The sequence below is a fragment of the Pogona vitticeps genome, chromosome 3, assembly GCF_051106095.1.
Source record: "Pogona vitticeps strain Pit_001003342236 chromosome 3, PviZW2.1, whole genome shotgun sequence".
Lineage (NCBI taxonomy): Eukaryota > Metazoa > Chordata > Lepidosauria > Squamata > Agamidae > Pogona > Pogona vitticeps.
The window spans coordinates 101420141-101427850 of record NC_135785.1 but is presented as its reverse complement, the minus strand read 5'-3'; the positions used below and the strand labels follow the sequence as shown (position 1 = coordinate 101427850).

Sequence of the window (7710 nt, the reverse complement as noted above, 5' to 3'; positions counted from 1 at the left end):
TACTGCTGAAGCCTGCCTTGGAGGATTTTGAGCATAACCTTGCTAGCGTGTGAAATGAGTGCAACTGTACAGTAGTTGGAGCATTCTTTGGCACTGCCCTTGCTTGGGATGGGATGTACACTGATCTTTTCCAGTCCTCTGGCCACTGTTGAGGTTGCCAAACTTGCTGGCATACTGAATGCCTCACCTTAACAGTGTCATCTTTTAAGATTTTAAATAGTTCAACTGGAATGCCATCACCTCCACTGGCCTTGTTGTTAGTCATGCTTTCTAAGGCCCACTTGCCTTCACTCTCCAGGATGTCTGGCTCCAGGTTAGCAACCACACTATCTGGGTTGTCCGGGATATCCACATCTTTCTGGTATAATTCCTCTGTGTATTCTTGCCACCTCTTCTTGATGTCTTCTGCTTCTGTGAGATCTCTCCCAATTTTGTCCTTTATCATGTCCATCTTTGCACAAAATGTTCCTTTAATATCTCCAATTTTCCTGAACAGATCTCTGGTTTTTCCTTTTCTATTATTTTCCTCTATTTCTTTGGATTGTTCATTTAAGAAGACCCTCTTGTCTCTCCTTGCTATTCTTTGGAAGTCTGCATTCCATTTTCTGTAACTTTCCCTATCTCCCTTGCATTTTGTTTCCCTTCTCTTCTCTGCTATTTCTAAGGCCTCGTTGGACAGCCACTTTGCTTTCTTGCATTTCCTTTTCTTTGGCATGTTTTTGTTGCTGCCTCCTGTACAATATTATGAGCCTCTATCCAAAGTTCTTCAGGCACTCTGTCCACCAAGTCTAGTTCCGTAAATCTGTTTTTCACTTCCACTGTGTATTCATAAGGGATTTGGTTTAGATTATACCTGAGTGGCCCAGTGGTTTTTCTCACTTTCTTCAGTTTAAGCTTGAATTTTGCTATTAAAAGCTGATGATCAGAGCCACAATCAGCTTCAGGTCTTGTTTTTTTCTGACTGTATAGAGCTTCTTCATCTTTGGCTGCAGAGAATATAATCAATCTGATTTCGGTATTGCCCCATCTGGTGATATGCACGTGTAGAGTCGCCTCTTGTGTTGTTGGAAAAGAGTGTTTGTGATGACCAGCTTGTTCTCTTGATAAAACTCTATTAGCCTTTGCCCTGCTCTGTTTTGAACTCCAAGGCCAAACTTCCCTGTTGTTCCTTTTATCTCTTGATTCCCTACTTTAGCATTCCAATTCCCTATAATTCAAGGAACATCTTTCTTTGGTGTCAGTTCTAGAAGGTGTTGTAAGTCTTCATAAAATTGGTCAGTTTCAGTCTCCTCAGCATTGGTGGTTGGTGCATAAACTTGGATTACTGTGATGTTGAAAGGTCTGCCTTGGATTCGTATTGAAATCATTCTATCATTTTTGAGATTATATACCATTACAGCTTTTCCCAATCTTTTGTTGACTATGAAGGCTACTCCATTTCTTCTACATGATTCTTGCCCACAATAGTAGATATGATAATCATCTGAATTGAATTTGCCCATTCCTGTCCATTTTAGTTCTCTGACACGCAGGATGTCAGTGTTTATTCTTGTCGTCTCCTGTTTGACCACATCCAGCTTCCCAAGGTTCATAGATCTTACATTCCAGGTTCCTATGCAGTATTTTTCTTTGCAGCGTCGGACTTTCCTTTCACTTCCACTTCCAGGCACATCCACAGCTGAGCATCCTTTCGGCTTTTGGCCCAACCACTTCATTAGCTCTGGAGCTACTTGTACTTGTCCTTCGCTCTTCCTCAGTAACATGTTGGACGCCTTCTGTCCTGAAGGGCCCATCTTCCAGCATCATATCTTTTAGTCTTTTGTTTCTGCTCATCAAGGTTTCTTGGCAAAGATACTGGAGTGGCTTGCCAATTCCTACTCCAGGTGGATTGTGTTTAGTCGGAACTCTCCACTATGATCTGTCCGTCTTGGGTGTCCCTGCATGGCATAGGCCATAACTTCTCTGAGTTACTCAAGCCCCTTCGCCACGACAAGGCAGCAATCCATGAAGGGGGTAAAAGACAGTAGACAATGATAAATAAAATTTAGATATATACACTTAAGTGCATTTCAAACATATGTTTTAATCTATTACTCATTCGCCAATGGCAATTTGAATTATTAGAATTGCCACAGAATTATACCTATCAGGATATTGTTAGTCCATCTTGGATTAAAGACTTGTAAAAACTGAGAAAACAGTTTAAAGCTGGGATGGAGAACCTGTGGCCCTTCAGATGTTGTGGAAATGCAACTCTGATCAGCCTTCACCACTGTTTGTAGTTCCCTGGCACTGGCCATCTGGCGATGTCGGAGGCAGCTCTGGTGGCTCCTCTCTCCCTGCATGGCAAACAGGTGAGGCTGCCCCATCCTCAGGTACTGACAATCCTGATGCTGTCAGTAGCAGCAGGAAAGCAGGAAACCTCCCAACACTGGCCAGTCTATGGGCTGGGAACAGTTCTACATCCTTTTTTAATGTGAGGTTTCACATTAAAGCAAGATGTGTAAAGCAGTTGGTTTCACACTTGTTTTCAGATAACCTGGAATAAAAAATTTACTGAGGATTATCTGAAACTTGTAGTTCCTGCCAATATGTGGTTTAGCCTGAAGAAATACAGTCAAGAAATAAATATATACATTCAGTATTGCCGGTATTCTATCAGATGCTTGTCTACTATTACAGTGAGGTGGTTCAGTGAGCTTTGAACATACCACAGAATCCCAGTGAATTCTGCCAAGCTGAGCGCAAGGGCCCAAAGCTAAGCACATTATTACGATTCTAAGCATATGACACTGGAAAGACCAAACATGCAACTGTCTTTCTGCTGATGGTTATGCTTCAAACACATTTTGTGATAGGCAAGTACAACATGGAAAATTCATTTCAGGAAGTAAGATTCTTGTGTGATTCTCCCTTGAAATGTATTTGAAGAGGTTTCTCTCCCTAATGTTCATGGAATCCTCCTGCCTCTGGAACACACTGAATGCCTTCACTGCCCTGGAACATGCATGTCTGTGGGGTCATTTGTATGGCACAGTGAGGGGTTGGGGGCAAATGATAAGCAATCAATTTGGATGCTTTGTTAAGATCTGTTTTTATCTTATACTGCAGATTCTAGTAATTGTCTGCTTTTTGTGTTTCTCTAGAACTCATGTTGTCATATACTAAAACATCCCACAGATTCTCTCAGGAAGAAACACAACCTTTTTTCTCCTCCTCTCTTTACAAACATAATTTCTTCTGCTCTCCAGAAGACTTCAGCCCACAGAGAACTCCCTCTCTATTTTTAAACTCACCTGTCATTTCTCTTTTGTAAGGTCTTCGATTTGCTTTTCCTCCATTTCCATACAGTTTAGAGATATTTCAGAACGCATACTTTGCATACCCTTTACATGCTCAAAGTGTCTGTGTTCAATCCTTGACATTTCCAGTTACAACGGGAAAAGATTTCTGTCTGGGACATTGGGTTGTGAGCCACTGCCACTTAGCTGGGATGTAGGGCAGGGTGGCCTACTTTGGAAGTTCCTGGGGCTACCTCCCCCGGGACCCAATGCAGGCTGTACCCATCCATCCCCCCCCATCTACTATAGCTGGAAGCCACCCAAAATCTGTTTCCACCCCCCCCCCCAAAATTAAAATGAGTAGACATTGTCTAGAGGGGCAGGGTAAAAATCTAATAAATAAATAAATAAATAAATAAATAAATAAATAAATAAATAAATAAATAAATAAATAAATAAATAAATAAAACAAGAAAGACATAGACATAACCTTGTTTTAAAGGGGAATCACTTTTCCTAGAGTCTTCCTGGAGTACGATTCTCTTTGTTTTATCTAGCCAGGGTATTCTCTGAAGCTGAAAAAATCAATGGGTCCCAGGCAGCCTGCAAGTCATGTGTTGCATAGGTAAGGCTCATCTTACTTTCCTGTATAGAATCAGCTGAATGTATGAGGTTTCTCCAGATTTTCCTGCTCAACATGCAGAGGGGGTGGGATGGATCCAGTAGGTACAGCACATACAGCCTCATTCCTCATCCATATTTTTTTCAAACCCAGTGCAAGTATCGTTAAATCAAGATAGTGCAGGCTGCTTATATATACATATGGGCCATGCAGGCTGAAAGACTCTGGAAGGTATAGCCCAGAAAAGAACCTTTTCCATGCTGTGACTCAGCATAAATGTTTCTGGCATTATTTTAATTTTTAAAAAACAGGCAGGTCAATTTTCTAGGTTTGCTTAATCTGGTGCCTTCTGCTACCCCATTCCAAACCCTACTGCTTACATAATACCTACAGGACTTTGGATAAAACATGCTGGATTCAAAAACGAACTATAAGCTGCATGGAAATCTGATGAAGATACCATGAAACTTTTTTTTTTCTTGTCTTCAGGGAAAGTGACTGAAGCCAATGGCAATTATATCACCAAGAGAAAACTAAATGTGCTATATTGGATCTTTCCCACTGAACCACTTTTTCCTCTCTCTTTTCAACTTTAGCCATTTGAATTTACCATCTATGTTGGCGATTTCATGCCCTGTGCCAGCAGTCCCTAATGAAGTTAGAACTATTAGGGTTCAAACAGTTAAGTAATGCTTCCTGTTTTTGTCAATTCCTTCAATTTTTTAATCAAGAGGTATTGATCACACCCTGGTTCAAAATGCAAAGGTGAAGGGGAACCCTAAGAAACACAGATGAATGAAATCAAAATCTATAAGGATCTATTTGTAAAAGGGCGTACTTGCTCAATTTTCTGATTTAATGCCTTTATTCAACACACACATCCCAGTAAGAGGAAAATACAGAAATCCCTTGAGAAAATTGCTCTTTTAAACTTCTTTCCCCCACCTCTTTTAATTATCTTCAGTGGTTCTGTTCACCCACATCTCTTCTAATATAAAAAGCTGGGAGTTCTGATGTAATATTTATAAATTATAAATTATTTAATCATCATCATCTTAGAACTGCAGAGCTAGAAGGGACCCTATAGATCATCAAGTCCAGCCCCTGTCAGAGAGGCACATTTGGAAATTGAACACCTAACCTCTGGCTCCCAACTGCTGCAGCCACATACCTAAACCACTGAGCTATCCTGCAGTTCTATGCATTTTTATCCCACCTTTCCTTCAATGAACCCAAGCAGTGTGTGTGACTTCTACTCCCCATATTGGCCTCACAGCCCTGTGAGTTAGTTATCATCATCATCATCATTGTTTTTGAACTGCAGAACAAGAAGGCACCCTATGGATCATGGAGCTCAGCCCCTGTCAAAGAGGTACAGTGAGAAATCAAACTCACAACTTCTGGCTCTGCAGCCAGATACAGTGGTGCCTCGCATAGCGAGGTTAATCCGTTCCGGATTAACCCTCGCTATGTGAAAACATCGCTAAACGGAATGTAAAAACCCATTGGAATGCATTAAACATCGTTTAATGCGTTCCAATGGGCCCTAAACTTACCGTTCAGCGAAGTTTCCTCCATAGCGGCAGCCATTTTCGCGCCCTCGGTAAGCGAGGGGAGGGCGCGAAAATGCTGCGCGCAGCCATTTCAGGGCTTCAGGCGGCCATTTTGTAACCACCAAACAGCTGATCCGCAGCATCGCAAAGCAAAGATCGGTAAGCGAAACGCTTACCGATCGTCGCTATGCGAGTTTTTGCCATAGGGACCGACGCAATGCCTCCGCATTAGCGATCCCAAGAAAGGGATCGCTATGCAGATTCGTCGTTATACGGTGCGCTGGTTAAGTGAGGCACCACTGTACCTAAACATGGAGAGAAAGTAACAAGCCCAAGATCACCCAGTGTATTTCAGTGTTGTGTACAGTAGGAATATGAATGCAGCAGCCCCTTGTTCTCAGTGAGAAACTATGGGTGAGAGGAATCCCTTTCTTCCCAACAAAGCAAGTCTCTGTATAACTCCTCTCCCAGGTAACTTTGCAGGATTTCTTGCCTATTTTATGGTTCTTGTTTTTGCAGCAGAAACACCAGTCTGGCAGAAGCATGACAATTCCTGCAGAGAATGGTGACATTGCCTGAATCCCAATAGTAAGTAAAAAGGAGGGTAGGCCCATTGAATCACAGAGGTGTCGACTCATCAAATCCTCACTGATTCAACAGGCCTGTTCCAGTTATGGCTCACTGTTGTATTTCAGTGCTGGACAGGCAATACCTTTATTAGACCACTAAAATCATACAGTCTGCTAGCTTTCATGGATCAGTAGCCCACTTTATCAGGCACTACTAAATAATAATAATAATAATAATAATAATAATAATAATAATAATAATAATAATAATAATAATAATAATAATAATAATAATAATAATAATAATAATAATAATAATAATAATAATAATAATAATAATAATACAGCCTGCTGGCTTACTGCACAGGTTTTCCCAGGAAAGTGTACAACATTTGGCAGTTTCTTACACCAAAAAGTGAAAAGTGAAAACAGGGGAAATAATAGGGAAAACAAGCCAAAGTTCTCATTTTCATACAAACTGAAAAATCTGGCTGCTGCAGAGGGAAATATCAGTGAGAGGTCTCCTCACAGTAAGGCCTGGAAGATCTCAGAGAATGAGAAATTTTTCAAATACAGTGGTGCCTCGCAAGACGATTACCTCGCAAAACGATGAATTCGCTAGATGGTGACTTTTTTTACAATGAATTTGCTAGACAGTGACTTTTTCTGAGCAATGTTGTGCTTCCCAAAACGATTATTCCTATGGGCAATTTTCGCTGGACGATGTTTAGGTCCTTGCCTCACAAGACAGTCCCCCCCACCCTGTTTCGCAAGACAGTCCCCCCCCAATTGGAGCACATTAATTACATAAGACCTACTTTTTTTATCCCCAAAAAGTATATGCTGCTGGGACGAAAGTGTATGTTGCTGGCTTTTCAGGGTCTGCCTCCTGGAAAAACACCAGCATACACTTTTTCCCCCAATTTTTGGGATAAAAAAGTAGGTCTTATGTAATTAATGTGTTCCAATGGGGGGGGGAACCATCTTGCAAAGCATTGCCAATGGGACTATGGTTGCAAATTTAAATGATAGCGGTGAAAACAGGCAGAAACCAAAGGATAAAGAGATTGTAAAAAAAAAACCACACAGGAAACCATAAATGTAATCCCCTCATTAACATAAATTATGCAGCTGAGCTCCCCACATTTAGAGAAATCATAGGGATCAGCAGCACACCCAAAGTGCAAAGGATGAGCCTCCCCCTGGGAAAACCATTTTTATGACTTGGTATTTCCCCTGCAAGGTATAAGTTACAATAGCCCTTGCATCTCCTACCCCATTCTGTCTCCTAACCCCCAAGTGATGGTGACCCCCTGGCTGCACCTCCCACTTAGTACAGGGCTGCACAGCCCCAGTCCTGCCAGAGGCCAAGAGACCTCAGTGTTTTGGGGTGCCCTGCGGGACCCCCGTCAGGGGCTAAATGTTTCTCCCACAATCCTCTAGTGCACAGGTATTAGCATATGCTAATACCTTATGCTAATTGTGGGCGGAACACCTAGCCCCTGATTGGGGTCCCGCAGGGCACCCCAAAACACTGAGGAGCTCTCTTGGCCTCTGGCAGGACTGGGGCTGTGCAGCCCTGTACTGAGTGGGAGGTGCAGCCAGGGGGTCACCATGACTCTTTCTTTGTTGCTGGAGAGAGAAAGAGGGAGAAGGCTATCTGAGACCCATTGAATTTCCAAAGG

General features: G+C 42.0%; 1 non-coding gene across 1 annotated transcript; it reads right to left on the bottom strand.

Moving 5' to 3' along the window:
- Positions 1-7109: 7109 nt before the first annotated feature.
- LOC140706114 (U1 spliceosomal RNA) lies at positions 7110-7278 on the bottom strand. The gene has a single exon (XR_012085848.2). It is a non-coding gene; the product is annotated as a U1 spliceosomal RNA (small nuclear RNA).
- Between the last annotated feature and the right edge of the window lie 432 nt (positions 7279-7710).